This window comes from Jaculus jaculus, chromosome 12 (genome assembly GCF_020740685.1).
Source record: "Jaculus jaculus isolate mJacJac1 chromosome 12, mJacJac1.mat.Y.cur, whole genome shotgun sequence".
NCBI classification, from domain to species: Eukaryota; Metazoa; Chordata; class Mammalia; order Rodentia; family Dipodidae; genus Jaculus; species Jaculus jaculus.
Window position 1 is genome coordinate 13500038 of NC_059113.1, and position 17015 is coordinate 13517052.

Sequence of the window (17015 nt, forward strand, 5' to 3'; positions counted from 1 at the left end):
AATATGCACCACCTTGTGCATCTGGCTTCCATGGAAGACGTGTGTTCTGTGTTCTGAATGCCTGGGATGCAGGCCTCAGATGAGGAGGAGGAGTAGAGGGTGGGCTACAGGAGGCAGTCTGTCATCTGTGTTTGCAGTTTCCATTCCTGAGGGATTGTGGTTTCATTTTAAAAGGTTTTCCAATGGGAGGTGGGCCGCAAGCATATCACACAGATCAGCTTGTCCACCATGCTATTCTTTTTTTTTTTTTTGAGGTAGGCTTTCACTATGTAGTCTCAGGGTGGCCTCGAACTCACAGCAATCCTCCTACCTCAGCCTCCCGAGTTCTGGGATTAAAGGCATGCTCCACTGTGCTATTCTTTAGGGAACAGACACACATGCACAAGAGAGCAACCTTGGAGATGGTAGAAGATATGAGTCCTGGGGAATCGAACCTGGGTCCTTAGGCTTTGCAGGCAAGCGCCTTGACTGCTAAGCCATCTCTCAAGCCCTACCTCAGACTTTTAACACAATCAGTAAGCCCTTCTAGGTGACTGGGGAGGGTGCTGGCATCCCAGAGTCTTCATGGGAAGCGTCTATTCTGATCTGTGCTTGCCTTTCCCGCCCCTCAGCAGGAGAAGTACTAGGTTGAGAATGGACAGTAAGGCTTCCCGCTGTCCTGTGCACCCTGAGCTTCCCTCTGTGAACATGTCTGTGAGTAGTGTTGATCCCTGGGGAGCTGTGCACAGGAACAAGTACAAACCTCCCACTGTTGTGACAGGCTTGGCCTGAGCTAGGTATGTTGGTGCACACCTTTGATCCCAGCACTCAGTAGGCACAGGTGGATCACTGTGAGTTCAAGGCCAGCCTGAGAGTACATAGTGAATTCCAGGTCAGCTTGGGCTTGAGTGAGACCCTACCTAAAAAAAAAAAAAAAAAAAAAAAGGAAAGAAAAAGCTTGGCCTGTAGGCTTAGGAGCTAGGTCTTGCCTTTCTATAACCAAAGGACAGCACAATATAGGTTGACCCTGCCCCTACAGGGGAGGGCTGGGAAGAAGCCAAGTGGCTTCATAGATAACGCTTCCTCCCCAAATGTCTGGGTTTAAGGAGTGTTCAATTGGCAGAGTTCTACTTCATGAGCAAACCTGCCATCACACTACCTGATTTCTCTTTAGAGATCTGTGTGTGTGTGTGTGTGTGTGTGTGTGTGTGTGTGTGTGTGTGTGTGTTCTACTAGAGGAGACCATTGGTGTCCAACTCCATTACTTACTCCATTGTTTCCTTTTTTGGGGGGAAGTTTCAAGATAGGGTTTCACTCTAGTCCCGGCTGACCTGGAATTCACTATGTAGTCTCAGGGTGGCCTGCAACTCACGGTGATCCTCCTTCCTCTGCCTCTCCAGTGATGGGATTAAAGGTGTGCACCACCATCTTTTCTTTTTTTCCTCCCTCCCTCCCTCCCTCTCTCTCTTTCTTTCTTTCATTGTTTCCTTGAGTTGGAGTCTCTTCACTAGTTCTCGAGCTTTTGGCCCCAGTGATCGTCTAATCTCTGGGGCTGTGGTTACAGATATGCATGGCCACAACCAATTATTTACATGGGCTCTGGGGAATCAAACTCAGTGGTCTCAAGCTCTCTTAGGCCCCGCTGATGCTCTTCTTGAAGCACTGTTAATTGCTGAGCCATCTCGCAGGAAACTTTTAACCTGGGAATGTAAATGCTGGTGCTCCCCACGGAGCCTCCTCTTGGGTGTGCCCTAGCCTGCTCGCTTCCTTGAAGTCTAGGCCTAGGCCGACTCTTTTACCATGCCAGCACCAAAGAGCCTCCCTGTAGCCAATTAAGACCCAGGCCCATGGGTATCTCCATGGGTTCCCTTCCCTGCTCAGCAAGGAACAGTGAATCACAATTCCCTATGCAGCCGGGACCAAGGACAAGGGAGGAAGAGCCAAGATAAGAATGTCAAAGTGAAAGCCGGGCGTGGTGGCGCACGCCTTTAATCCCAGCACTTGGGAGGCAGAGGTAGGTGGATCTCCTTGAGTTCGAGGCCACCCTGAAATTACATAGTGAATTCCAGGTCAGCCTGGGCTGGAATGAGACCCTACCTCAAAAAAAAAAAAAAAAAAATCATTGTGAAAGTGTATGGGAGATGAGACGTCCACATTGACTGTCAAGGTGAAGGTTAGTGTCATATCTAAAGCCAGGGTGGCAGGCAGAGACCAGGGCTAAGAATACCTGTCTAGATCTTGGCTCTGCCTCCAAGTGGCTTGAACGTTCCTTCCCCAGGGCCTCATTTTTCTTGACTATAGTATGAAGGATCTGGGATAAGTCTGAGGTGGCAAATGGGTGTTATTTCCATTATTACTGTCCATTATTCACTGCCTAGAGTGCTCTGTGAGGATTTTGGGGTGATGGGGAAGTGTGACTGGTTAGCAATGTCTGTCTTGAAATGAATAAAAGGGATGTAATGCTACATATACTACTTTTTAATTTTGCTATATTTATTTATTTATTTTACAGGATAAGGTCTCACTCTAGCTCAGGCTGACCTGGCAGTTGCTCTGGAGTCCCAGGCCGGCTTCAAACTCACAACGATCTTCCTAAATGCTGCGATTAAAAGTGTGCGCCACCATGCCCAGTATGTGTGTTTGGACACATGTGGTTGTCAGTGTAGGACAGAGGATAACTTTCCAAGCTTGGCACTTGCTTCTTCGTTTGAGGTGGCACCACTGTTGTTCAATGTTGTGCTGGTCTACAAGCTTCTGGGAAATCCTCCTGTCTCTGCCTCACTTCTCTCTGTCAACATGCTGGCATCACAGAAGCCCACCATGGCTTCTGGTTTTTACATGGGAATTGGGGATACGAACTCAGACACTCAAGCTTGTGTCCCAAGCACTTTATCTACTTAGCAAAACTCCCCAGTCCCAAATGTGATTATCTTGATAATGATTTCATTGAGCATGCATAACATGCTAAGTAAATTCTAGGCAATTGATACTCGATCCTTACAACAATCCTATGAGTTAGATATTACTAATATTACCATTTTACAGGGGCTAAAACACAGTTATAGAGTAATGGAGCAGATTCCAACCTGGGCAGCCTGGCTCTGAGTCTTTTGGTTCTAATTAATTTATTTATTTGCCACAAGGATCTATCTATCACCTCTCATTGATGATTCCAGAAATGCCTGCCACCTCTGATCACCTGTGGCTCTATGGCTCTGTCAGGGCAGAGTGAGGTCTCCAGCCAGTGAGTCAATAAAGACAGAAATATTAGGGTGACATGGGGGGAGGGGCAGCATGTGACCAGGCACCTAACAAGATCTCCTCCCCCCCCCCATTTTTATTGTTGGGTTTTTTTGGGTTTTCAAGGTAGGGTCTCACTCTAGCCCAGACTGACCTGGAATTCACTATGTAGTCTCAGGGTGGCCTTGAACTCACAGCTATCCTCCTACCTCTGCCTCCAAATGCTGGGATTAAAGGCGTGTGCCACCACACCCCACTTTTTTTGTTGAAATTTTTATTTATTTATTTGAGAGCAACAAAGAGAAAGAGGGAGAGAGAGAGAGAGAGAGAGAGAGAGAGAGAAAGAGAGAGAGAGAGAATGGGCGCTCCAGGGCCTCCAGCCACTGCAAATGAACTCCAGACGCGTGCGCCCCCTTGTGCATCTGGCTAACATAGGTCCTGGGGAATCGAGCCTCGAACTGGGGTCCTTAGGCTTCACAGGCAAGCGCTTAACCGCTAAGCCATCTCTCCAGCCCTGAGAACCACTTTTTAATACCCGTCCTTCCGTTTGGAAAGCTGGGGCCAGCAGGCTGGGAGCAAAGAGCAGCTCCTGATTTGGCCTGGAAGACCTTTCAGAGAGCCCACAGCCCAGCTGGCAAGCAAAGCAGGGCCAAACAAAGGTGTGGAGGGTGTGAGCCAAGCGCCCCAGGCGGGAAGGGCCCTACCTCAGACCCACAGGGTGCTGCCAGGACCAGCCTTGGTTCCTCCCAGCAGCCGGAGCCTCTCAGCTTGCATTTCATGGTGGTGCCTACTGTGGGCTTTTTTTTTTTTTTTTTTTTTTTTTTTCCCACTCTGGGAGAATGACTAACTTTAAGGACTAAAAAAAAAGTGTTTTGATTACACTGCCTTTTTACCAACTGGGAGCATTAGTCACCGTGGATTGCTGCAGATAACGGGGAAGGCAAGCAGCATTCCCCCTCCTCCTCCTCCTTCTCTCTGATTAGCTCACAGGCCCAGGGAGGAGTGAGAGGGAGTGGGTACTGGGAGGGAAAACAAGACCCCCCCCCACTACAATGTATTCCCTAGGCATCACGGTGGGGTATGAGGTGCTAGGTTGGAGCCAACAGCCCTCTGAAGTAGGCGCCCGTCCACAGTAGCAGGCTTATTGGGGACATCAAGCAGAAGGGCCACTGAGCCATGGTCAGGTGGCTCTGGGTGGCCCATTTTCTCCCTCTCCTGTTCGGTCCAGGACAGATGAGGAAAGGAAAAGTGGGCAGGAGTCACTGAAGACAGGGGTTGCTGAGATGGGACTTGTGGGATCTGTGCTATGAGGCTGATGCTAAGATCATATTGTGGTTAGCAGCTGCTGCCTTGGGTGAGGGTCCTCAGGCCTCTGGCTAGAATTGAAAAGTTCTTGGCAGGGCAAGCTGGTGCCCACACCCCCTTTCCCACATTGCAGCATCCTCCTTTCTCTGGTCCTAAAAGGCAGTCACTATTTGATATGTTGGTCTGGTCTTCTCACCTATACTGCTTTCTCTGCTCCCACCTTGGTGCCCTGGGATGCGAGGGCTAAGGTGGATCTGCTTGACCCTTTGGCCCAGGGTGTCAGTTCTGGGATCTTGCGGGGACAGCCCCACTTCAGGGCCATGCCAACTCTGTCTGAGTTTGAAGCAGATTCGCAGCCCATTCTCCCTGCTCTGAAAGGAAGCACTTCACGTGAGTGACCCTTCATATAGCTGGGCCATGGGTATTTGTGTGAAGGATTCCAAGTGCCAGGATCAAACTGTGTATTTTTCTCTACCAGTGAAGAAAAAGGCAGAAACATGGCTTTAGTTCAACCCCCCCCCCCGCACCCCCAGTGGCAGGGTGTTGGCTGCACTTGGTCGTCGCTGTTGAGGCTTTACTTCTCAGAAAACATCCACAGGTGTTTAGTATTCTCTGGTCTCCAAAAACTTTGGGACACATGGGGTTCTCCTGGAGAGAAGATGCCTTTGTAAGATGCTCCCCAACCCCAGGGACACAGCTGCTAGGGTGTGTCCAGGCTCCAAGGTCATCTGTGTCTTGTCCCCCCTCCCCCAGCCTTGGAGTCTCTCTAGCTTTGTTTCCTGAGTAGCTTTGTGGCTGGTATACGGAGCTGCCCCCATCCCCACTCTGCCCTTTGCAGTGTTCCCAATAACCATAAATACCATCAGGGAGTCTGGATAGCACCAGGCAAAGAAATCATTCTACACATACTAGATAATGCATTCTGCTTAGCAACTGAGTGAGGCAGCTCCTTCACTGTCTTCCTTTCTACAGATGAGGAGGTTGAGACCAAACTAATTGTCCAAGGCCATAGATTTGGCCATGAGAAAGGCCAGGCACTTAAATCCAAGCTGTGTTAGAGTGGAAAAGAAAGTAGCAACAGGTGTTTATGGAAGCCCACCTTCACACATCACTCCCCGCTTGCTGCCTCCCTGGAGAAGGTGGGTAGAAGGTCAAAACAAACCCCCTTTTGCTTGGCGACTGCAGCACCCTTGGGTGAGCTTGCAGCTGGAGTTTCCTCCAATGTAGGAAGACAGAGTTTGGGCCGGCTGTTGGGAAGTAGAGTATTTCAAGTCTCTTGTCTCCGGTTAGGATAGCCATCCACCCCCAGCTGAAGCCATTGGATGCCCCAGGGTTGCACAGCTCCCAGAAGTGGTTCTTTCCTAGGGAATCCTTGAAGGTTCTCCCCCCACCCCACCGCATGGTGAGCTGACCAGGATGTGGGCATGACTGCCCTAGCCTGACCTTGCTCCAGGCCTGGCTGCCCAGTGTCTGTCCCCTGTCGCTGTGGGCGAGACAGCCCCCAGACACCGGCAGGACAGGTGGCAATTATCCCCGGGCACTGATTACACCACAGGGCCGGCAGTGCCTCAAATAGCCCAGAAACCCAGCCTGGTACAGCTGGTGGGGGAGGAGAAGGGTCCTACTAAGAAGGAAGGGGAAGGACTGAGGTGCATAGAACGTAGATGTGTTGGGAAGGGATAAGAGGGTAGGAGAGGATTTCGTGTCAAGGATTTCTATCTTCTGGGTAGTCTAGAATGCTGAGAGAAAGAGAGAGAGAGAGGGAGAGAGAGAGAGAGAGAGAGAGAGAGAGAGAGAGGGAGAGAGAGAGAGAGAGAGAGAGAGAGAGAGAGAGAGAGAGAAATGAGATCCCAGCAAAGCAGACTAACCCACAGTGATTGGACAAGACACATGCCATTCAATCAGGCCACCGTGAAAAGGTGGTGTCCAGCATGATGGGCATGTGGAGAGGGTCTCACTGGTGTAGACAAGGAGCCAGTTGTACCACTGAGGCAGGCTATCCTCTAGCCCTAGGCTACAAGGCTGATTTGGGAAGGAGGCAGCTACAGGGAAGGAGGATCCCCCAGTCTGGGAATGCCAGGTGAAACCATGGCTGTCCTCAGACCTTCTTCCATCCTCAATCACCCTTGACTTGGCACAGGAGTATAAGCACCCAGCCCCAGGGTCTTCCCTCAAGGTCTCCTTCAGCCAGAGGCAAAGCCGGGCAGCTGTAGGCTCCAATGGCAGGGACCTGTTGCTAAGACCAGAGCGTGTAGATTGAGGGTCTTGTTGTAGGACTGCTTAGGGCAAGGAGTCACTCCTCCAGCCCATTCTGCTCCCTCCACTCTGAAAGTGTACTTGTTCCTGCAACCCTGACCAATCACAGAGACCCAGAACCCTGGTGACTGGCCAACAACAATACAGAGGGCCAAGAAGGAAGGAGCGCTCATTTTATTTTATTTTATTTATTTATTCATTTGGTTTTTTCGAGGTAGGGTCTTACTGTAGCCCAGGCTGACATGGAATTCACTATGTAGTCTCAGGGTAGCCTCGAACTCATGGCGATCCTCCTATCTTCCTCCCGAGTGCTGGGATTAAAGGCTCGCCTGGCGAGAGCTCATTTTCTTTAAAAATTTTTATTAACAACTTCCATGATTATAAAAAAAATTCCATGGTAATGCCCTCCCTTCCCCCCACTCTCCTCTTTGAAACTCCATTCTCCATCATATCCCCTCCCCATCTTAATCAGTCTCTCTTTTATTTTGATGTCATCATCTTTTATCTATTATGATGGTCTTGTGTAGGTAGTGTCAGGCACTGTGAGGTCATGGATATCCAGGCCATTTTGTGTCTGGAGGGAGCACGTGAGAGCTCTTTTTTTTTTTTTTTTTTTTTTTTTTTTTTTGGTTTTCGAGATAGGGTCTCACTCTAGCCCAGGCTGACCTGGAATTCACTATGGAGTCTCAGGGTGGCCTCGAACTCACAGCAATCCTCCTACCTCTGCCTCCCGAGTGCTGGGATTAAAGGCATGTGCCACCACGCCCGGCAGAGAGCTCATTTTTTTGTAGCAAGTGGTGAGGTTCTGTGGACTGGCCCTGAAGGTCACTCAGGTAGGGAGAGAGATAGGTTCCTTTGGGGATCCATCCTGAGGATGGCTTCTTATGAGGCCTGCTTCCCTGTGAGCAGCACGGATATCCAAAGCGGCAGCAGGAAGGGGACATCAGCTGAGGCAAAAATGGAAAAAGAAGCTGCCTTCCCAGAATGCTTTGCTTTGCTCCTTGTTTAAGTGCAGATTCCCATGCAGTGACTCCTCCCTTTCCACTGGGAGGTTTTGTGGCAGCTTTTGTGGCAGCTTCCTCGGGGCCTGTCTGCGGAGAGAGGGGCTGAGCTGCTGCCCCTCATCCCAAGCTCCAGCTGGGGGGATATCGGGACAGGGCTTTCCGTAGTATTCACCAACGTGGGTAATAGGAAGGGCTGTGACTCCAGGTCTCCAGATATGTCTAATTGAGAAGGTGGCAGTGACCCATGGTGCACTCCAGCCCTCCATCTGAGGGACTCCACCCAGCAGGTGCACCTGCTGGAAAGCCACCTGTGAGTTATGGGGCCCAAGGCCAGAACAGGAGGCTGGCAGTGGTGCCCAACCACCCCTCCCAGCAGCTCTGCTAATCCAAATAAGATGGGGAAAAGGCAGTGGGAGGAAATGATAGTTTCATGGTTATTTTCAGAAAGGAAACAAAAAAAAAAAAAAAAAAAAAAGCAAACAGGAGCACACCCTGCATTTTGGTACAAAATCTAGGAGTCTCAGGGAAAAGAACCCACAGTTCTTCCTTCTTCTCATCCCTCTTACCAGATGCTGGGGAGGGGCATCCTGGGTTGTAGGGGGCCCCAGGATGCACCCCCTCTTTGCAAGTAAAGGGAGGTGAGGGGCTACGGGAGACATGTGTGGGAGAAGTCAGCAAAGACCCTTCTGACAAAGGCCTCTGGAGAAAGCAGGCATCTTTGTCTGGTGGGCTTCCAGGGGCCACCCTTTGGGGTGGGGGGATCTGGTGGCAGGTTCTAGAGCTGCGGTTTGTAGAGCTTGGTGCAGGGGTGCGGTTGGTGGGTTGAGAGGGTGTGTCTCGGTGGCACAGTGCAGGGAGAGGAGAGAGAGGAGGAGGGGTGAGCTGGAGTGTGGGTGCTCATGTGAGAATGGAGTAGAGCTGCTGCGTACATGGGTGTGTGTGCGCATGTGTGCTCAGGGTGTGAGCAAAGATTGGGGCCTGTACAGCCTGGGATGCACACAGAGGGGTTTGTGGAAGGCCCTACCCACTCCAGGACTGTGTGAACAGAAGGTGGAGTCTGGTTTCTTGTCTATAGGATGGAATCTGGGCTTTTCTCTCTAACCTTTGGATTTTCTTGGGACGCGCAGGATGGGGTGGGAAAAAAGCAGTGACCTGAACTCATGGGAGTTTTGTTTGCAGGCCTGGTTGGTGTGTGTTTTATTTGTTGAGATTTCTATAGAGAAGTGTGCAGGGACTCTGAGAATAGGAGGCTGTGTATGGTAGAGAGATATTGGCAGTATGGATAATAGGGATGTAGTGGGTAAAGAACCCCAAGTGTTTGTGAATGAGATGGTGTGTGTGTGTGTGTGTGTGTGTGTGTGTGTGTGAGAGAGAGAGAGAGAGAGAGAGAGAGAGAGAGAGAGACATGCTGTGAGGTCAGGAGACCTACAGGAACTGGGAAAGAACCCTGGGAACTTACTGGCCTAGTGTCCTGCCTTGAGGCAGGAGAGGTACCATTATCCCTATTTTACAGATGTGTCATCTGAGGCCAAGAGAGGTTCATGGCTTTGTCTAAGTTTCCATGACTGGTCAGAGAAGGATGTGGGCGTGGAGATGGAGAGTGAGCAAACTCAGGCTTACTGTTGGGTGGTCTGGAGGGTGACAGGGCCCATTTCAGGGGAAATCAGGGTGGGACTGACACTCAAGAAAGTGCTGGTCCTGAGGCCCATGGGTTTTTGGAGCTTGTATACATGGGAAGGATGGAGCCTGCTGAACCTGCCCAGCCCTGGGACCTGGAAGGGCTGGAAGGAGAAGGAGGTAATGACTCAACCTGTCCGACACTGGCTTGACCTAGGGGAGGTTGGGTAATGCGGCAGACGCCACAGTGGGGTAAGGCTGGAAGAAGTGGCAGATGCTGGAGATAAGGTTGTGAGGGCGTGCCAGCAGGGAGGGGCCACGGGCTCTGGCAGCTGCGTTTGGGAACAGCACATTTGGGCTTTGGGGATAAGGAGAGCAGTGAGGTTCCCAGCACTTGGGAGAGGCAAAGGCTTGGATGGTGGGTTGGGGTTAACATCCAAACTGTGGGGCTCCCAGTGGTAAAACTTCTCAGGTGAACCCTAGGCAGAGTGTCTGAGCCTTCCAGGGCCCTGCTGTTCCCATACCATTGTAGTCCAAGGTCATGAGGCTGATCTGGGCACTGTTGGCCACTGCTGGGCATTTCCAGCCTAGGGTTGAATGGGACCTCAAACTACAGACTTCACTACATGTCATTTTCTATAACCTTTTCCAGGAAATATGATAGAGGATGGGTTTAAAAACATATTCCAAGAAGCAAGCACAGATCAGAACATTCCCTCATGAGCTCAGGGCAAAAAGAACATGAGTCAAAGAGTGAGGTGCAAAGACTCAGAGCCCCAGGAAGCCAGGGGAGCCCCTGAGATACCCATGGAGGACATAGTGGTGGCTCTGAGCCGCAGAAAGTGGGATATTTGAGTCTGGGCTTTGCATGGTATTTCTGAGTCTGAGCTCAATCCCAGCTGTGAGGTGGAGAGACAGAACTTCTGGTGATAGTGCTGGATGGGCCCACTACCAAGGTGGCTTGCTTTTCTGATAGGGACTTCAAGAGCCAGAGAGGGCCTGGGACTTTTCAGATGTCACACATCTTTGTCCTAGTGTTTGAGCCAGGATGAGAAGCCAGGTTTCCTAATTTCTGAGGCAGTGGAGCCCAGAGGTAAACACCTATTGCATGATATACCTTTTCATTGGATGGAGATTTCAGTGCCCTAAAACCCAGAAGATTCGATTTCCACAGAGAAGCTGGGATTGTTCTTTGGTTTGTCACCTCTGAGCCATCTGGAATCTATGTGGTTTGCTCACCTGACCTGCTGAGAGAAGTGACTGTGTTCAGACCTGGTGCCTGGCTCCACCTAGAAAGTCTTCTCAGAGTATTCACCCGCAGAAATGCCCCTGCCTGCTTCTCTCAATGGTCTTTGGGTTTCAGGGTTAGGATAGCTCATTTCATAATTTTACATTCTAGTGGATCCTTTCCATAAACAACGGCTATTACAGATGGGGATCTAGGCTTAGCCACGTGAAGAGATTGACTTCAGGTCCATACATAGGGACTGAAGAAACGGCTTTGTCTTTGATGGCGAGGCCTGTTCTCTGTCACCAGCAGTGGCAAAGGAGAAGCAGGGGGGAAGGCCGAGGAACGGCAACACAGACTAGAAGTGCTCTGATGAAGATTGTCCCACCTCAGGTCCCATATCCTAGAGGTTGGCTCTGCTTGGTTCAAGCAAATCTGAAGATGGAGGCTCCTTCCTCAGCTCTCCTGTGGCTCCTTTGCCCCGTAGTCACAAGTAGCCACCAGAGCGTAGCACAGGGTTATGCCGTCTGGGTTGGACAACCTCCACTGAGCCAGATGGGTACATGCTAAAGATGTCACGCTGTGTGTTGTTTCTTGGGGCCCAGAACCAGTAGGATCTTTCTCTTCCTTTTTCAAAAAAGGAACAAAAGAATGAGCATCCCACAGGGCAGCAGGTCAGGATCCTGGTGGCTCTGCCTGGGGTGAAGTGGGACAGTTCACCCAGCAGCCCCAGCATAGCATCCCGCATGTAGGAAACAGTGTGATAGTGGTTTTCTGACTGTGGGGGACTTGGAGGAGGACTTTCCAAGATATTCCAGGAACTCCTCTCTCCTCCCTACCTTCCTCACCCTTTGCCTTCACACCTCTCACCAGACCTTGATTCTGATACCTTCCTATCAAGAACAATGCTCATCACCATTCCACCCCAATGTATTGAAACCATCTGCATATATGTCATGCCTATTGTCCATCCCAGGTCCTCAAGGGCAGAGGTGTCTTGTTCATCTAGTGTGGCCACCTTCCTCCCTGGGTGCTAAACACTGTATCTGGCTTAATGCGTTTTCATAAATGGATGGATGGATGGATGGATGGATGGATGGATGAGCTCTCAAGCAGTTCTGGATTGCCACATTGCCAGGGAAAGGTGGAGCCCCTGCGGAGCTTTTGAAGAGACATGAAATCGAAGGCCCAAAACAACTAGGGATGAAAATGCTTAGACAAGGCTATAGAAATAAATCCACTACATTGAGATTCATAAGAATCTAGGGATATGGCAAGGAATACATTGTAAACTAAGTTATTTTAGGGGTGTCCCATTTTGCGTGTTCAGGACTCAAAGTACGGGTAGGGAGATGATCATCTTGGGCACCTGCCAGCTTTGTGCCAAGGCAGGAAACTCAACCACTGTAGCCACAAATAGGCAAAGGAGAGAACTGGCTTTGCAGGAGGCATTTCTGGAAGAGGAGGCCAAGGGACAGTCCCACTCCTAGGTTGGGCAGCAGGAAGAAACATCTATCTCCCTAGGAACTTGGCACCTAGGCAAATGTCAACAGGATGATGGAAGGTTCGCGGGCTGTGGCTCTTGGAGGTAGCTGTTCTGGTTTTCTATGACCAAGCTGGAGTTTAGGAATCACCAGGCATCTCTGGCAAATCAGACCTGAATGTGAGGCTAAGAGGGTCACAGTCAGAGGGCTGGGGGAAGCAAGCAGAGGGATGTGGGCTATGGAGGTGGGAAGGGGAGAGCCTGGGAAGAAAGGCAAGGGAACCTAGGGACAGGCTGGGGCTTTGCCCAGAGGTCCTGAGGCTTCCTCTAACCATTTGTCTTCGATGTTTGTCGGCTTCTCCCTCTTTCCTTCCTCCCTCACTTCTTCCTCCCTCCCTCTTTCCCCCCTCTCTCCTTCCTCCTTTTCTCCTTCCTCCCTCTCTCCTTCCTCTCTCCTTTGCTGTACATGTCTGTGAGTGCATGTGCACACCCCACGTGAGCTCTTCCTGGTGCCCCCCTCTATCACTCTTCCTTCCACCTGACCCCCTTGAGACACTGTCTCTCACTGGACCTGGAGCCTGTGTCATTGTTCGGTTAGGTTGGCTGACCAGTGATCCTTCTGTATTTACCCTCTACGGTGCTTGGGATTACAGGTGTGTGCGGCTGTGCCCAACCTTTTTACACTCGCGCGGGGGATCGAACTCAGGTCCTCATATTTGCACAGCAAGTGTTCTCAGGGGCCAAGCGCCCTCCTCGGCCCTGGGTGGGTTTCTTGTAAAGAGCTGCCATGAATTGGCCCCACACTACCGCTCTGACTTTACCTCCTGTGGCGGACTTTCTGTCCAACCACGCTGGCTCCCAGAATTCCTTTGAGCCAAGATACCATCTCCTTGGGACCTTTGCACTTTGTCTGCAGGCCTGGGTCTGTGTGCACACTCTCTTACTTCCTGGGCCTGTGCTCACAGGCCCCCTCCCTGGGAGGCCTCCCTGGACCACCCATAGTGAGTGGTAAATCCCTCCCTCCAGCACTCCCCATTCTTCCCGCTGCTTTTTCTCCAGCGCTCCTATCTCAGCCAGCCACAACACATATTTGCTTGTTTGTGTTTTACCTGCTTCTGCCCTGGAGAAGTTAAGTATTGAGAAGACAAGGCCCTTTGGTTTCCAGCTGGAGCGCTGGTGCCTATAAGCATGGGAAGCACCTGATGGGCCTTCAACAGAGATTTACCAGTTAAGCCAGACAACCGGGCCCTTTCCCTGGGAGGCCCCAGCGATTGGAAGAGGGTCTGAAATCTCAGCTTTGCTCTTAGATGTGTTCATGTGGACAAACTATGAACCTCTGTGACCTCCTTCCTCATCTAAAAAGGAGTATGTTGGACCAAATGACTATAAATCTTGGGAGACATGCCCAAGGAAGTAGGGTGAGAGAAGGGTCCTGACATCTTGGTTCTCTTAGAGAATATCATGTCATTAAATCTCCAGATCTGGGCTGGGGAGATGGCTGAGCGGTTAAGGTGCTTGCCTGCAAAGCCAAAGGACTCAGGTTCGACTCCCAAGACCCATGTAAGCCAGATGCACAAGGGGGCGCACACATCTGGAGTTCATTTGCAGTAGCTGGAGGCCCTGGCCTGCCCATTCTCTCTCTACCTGTCTATTTCTGTATCTCTTTCTCAAATAAATCAAATATTAAAAAATCAAATATTAATCAAATATTTCAAAAAATCAAATATTTAAAAAAAAAATCCCCAGATCTTATTCTGCTCCTAAACTAGGCTAAGAGCCAGCCAGAGGGCTGAGGTCAAGGATGGATGACTAAGAGCTAGCCTGGTATCAAGAGAGGGGGATGGCCAGAGCAGAAGTGGGGCGGGCTGGGTTTTATTCAAATCCCTGATAAGGATCAGGAAATAGGCAATAGCTCAATGACACATTAATTAACTTTGCAGGTGATACTGGATCAGGAAGGTATTAAATCCACCCATCTTGGTGAGAGAGAGAGAGAGAGAGACAGGACAAAAGGATCTGGGAAGGAATCAAGAACCAGGCAGGAAATGACAATCATGAATCTCTACTATGGCCTAGAAGGGGAGGGATCCACACTCTCTCTGGATGGTGAACATGTGCAGCGACCCATCTTTGGAATGCTGATCTCCAGTGGCTGGAGCTGCCGAGGACTGTGTGGTCCTTTGGCTGTGAACTGAATTGATGTACGGATCTCTAGTGAAGACCAGGTTCTTTTATTCACAGCCATGTTTAGCAAGTGGGACAGAAGGCAGGAAGAAGGAATGAGACTAACGTACCTGATGAGGTACTTACAATGAGCCAGGCACCATATTCATGACCTTGTTTGAACTTTTTAACAGCCTTGAAAAGACGAGAAGAATCCAAATCTCAGTGAGACAAAGAAACTGAGCTGGGGAAGAGCACTTGTTTAGAATGTGTGAGACCCCGGATTTGATTTCTAGCATTACAGAAGCCTGCCACAGCTTCTGACTTTTTACCGGGGGTCTGGGAACTGAACTAAGGTACTCTGCTTGAGGATTCCTAACACTGCAACATAAGTCGATGAAGTAAGCAAGAGGAAAAAAAGAAAGAAAGGAAGAAACAACCCCACTGACAATCACACTATGAGGGGGTGTTTGAGTAGAGATTCAGATCTGGGCTGGAGGTCATGATTCCAAAATGGGTTGAGCCCAGAGGAACAAGTGGAGTAGCTGTTGGGTTATCAAATCACTTCTTAATTTCAGAACTGAGATCTAAGTAAGTAACAAGTGCCCTAAAGGAGGCTTTCTTTAGGATCCCTGGGTTTCTAAGTTTTTGGTCCTCTCATTCAAAGAACCTCACCTTCCCGAGTGAACAGGGAGCCACGGAGGCGTGTCAGCATCTGTAGCTTGTAGGCAGATAAAACACTAAGAGTGGAATGGCCAAGCGCTTTTAGCCCGTCCCGAGGAGATGGAGGTCACTTGCCTGCCTCTTTGGTAGGGACATTAAACTGACAAATTTGGGTTGATAGGGTGAGCCATTCAGAGAACACAGGCCCAGGGACAAGGGGAATATTCCCTGAGGGAGGGTGTGAGGCAGGCCCAGGCTCAAAGACAGCAGACTCCTCTTTTCCTTCAGGGAGCTGAGAGGTGGGAGGAAGCATCCCGAGACTGTAGCCAGGAAGTCAGTGGGCACTGCAAAGAAACACTCTAGTCTGCAGGTGAGCAGTGTGTCTCGGAGTGGGTCACAATACCAAAGATGAGAGACCCAAGGCATGGGTGCTACCAGCACCCAGGCAGAGAGGGCATGGAAAACCAGTCGGAAGCACTAGCAACCGTGCTTTGCGTGAGACAAGCAGGGCCCTGAGAAAACTACAGGAGCAGTAAGAGAATGGGAAAATAAATGGCAGAGTTCCAGGGGGAAAGAAATGACTTTTGGGAGGCCCGAGGTCTGGAGAGGCATTGCTTAGATCCACAGAAAGGTCCGTTTTCATCCAGGGACCTTGGGACCACAGCAGGCTCTCACTAACCAGGGAAACCATGTATCCTGACCTTAAGAGAATGTTCTGGAGACCTCCCCAAGGGAAAGCCAGGAAGCAGGTTAGACAATGATGAAGAAACCATCTGGGGGGTCTGATTCCCACCCGGCCCAGCAATTAGAACTTTTGGTTGGCGTTTTTCTTGTTTGCAGCTTTGTGGCCATGCTCTGTTTGCATTAGTGCCTTAGTAAGATTGCTCAGGAAACTTTTTCAGTGTGTGTTGGCTAGTTGGGAAGAAATGCTGTCAACCCTGGAGTCACAGGATTCTGGTGGCCAGGAGAGTGAGTGTCAGAGACTTGTCTCAGTTCCATACCAGAGAAACCAGCTGTGATGGGAATGAATACTCTTCTGGGACAAGAATAGTCAAGGCCTGGCCCACTCCTGGCCAGGCACGGACACATCAGAGACCTTATTGCAAATGTCAGCCTCATCACACTGAATCCTGCTCTCGCAGGCTCTTATGACACACAGCTGTGAAAATGACCACTCTGGGGCTGGAGGGAAGGCTTACCAGTTAAGGAGTTTGCTTGCAAAGCCAAAGGACCCAGGTTCCATTCCCCAGGTCCCACATTAGCCAGATGCACAAGGGGGCGCACGCGTCTGGAGTTCGTTTGAAGTGTTGCAGTGGTTGGAGGCCCTGGCGTGCCCATTCATTCATTCATTCATTCATTCTCTCTCCCTCCCCTCTTTCTCTGTCAAATAAATAAATAGAAATAAAATATTTTAAAAAAATGACCACTCTGGAAAGCAGTGGAGACGAGAGTGATGGAAATCTTTACGCAGAAGGAATAATTAAGTTTCAAAAGCTGGGACACTGGGAGATGCTACCAGGTCCAGATAGCCTCGTGGTCTCTGTGCCCAACGGACAGCTAAGACTGTGCCCTCAAGGCTATCCCAGGAACTGGTCTTGTTATCTTTCTCTGAGATTCACTCAGATCTTCCCTCTCCCTCTGGAGGGCTCACTCCTCATTGTACAAAGACTACATTTGCTGAAAAGAACTCTTTGGAAGAGATCCAAGGTGGCATCTTATCTTGAAAACCCCATATAACTTTTTAGGAAGCCATATATTATACCTCCTAGCATTGGCTAGTATGATTTCTAGTCCTTGGGACCCAAAGACGCCATAAAGCTCATTACTCCAACACCAGACAACTCCATCAGAGCCAGGAAAAGACAGCTTACAATCCTTTCATCTATGGTAGGCAAGTCCTGAACTAGCAAAAGGGGAACAGTGATGACGAGCCACACACTATGGCCTCCATTCTCCAGAACCCGCCCAACAATTCCTTTTTATATACTTGTGAACATACACACACACACACACACACACGCTGCCTGCATCTCTGCCACAGGCAAACATGTTGCTCCTTGCCTCGCATTCTTAAAAA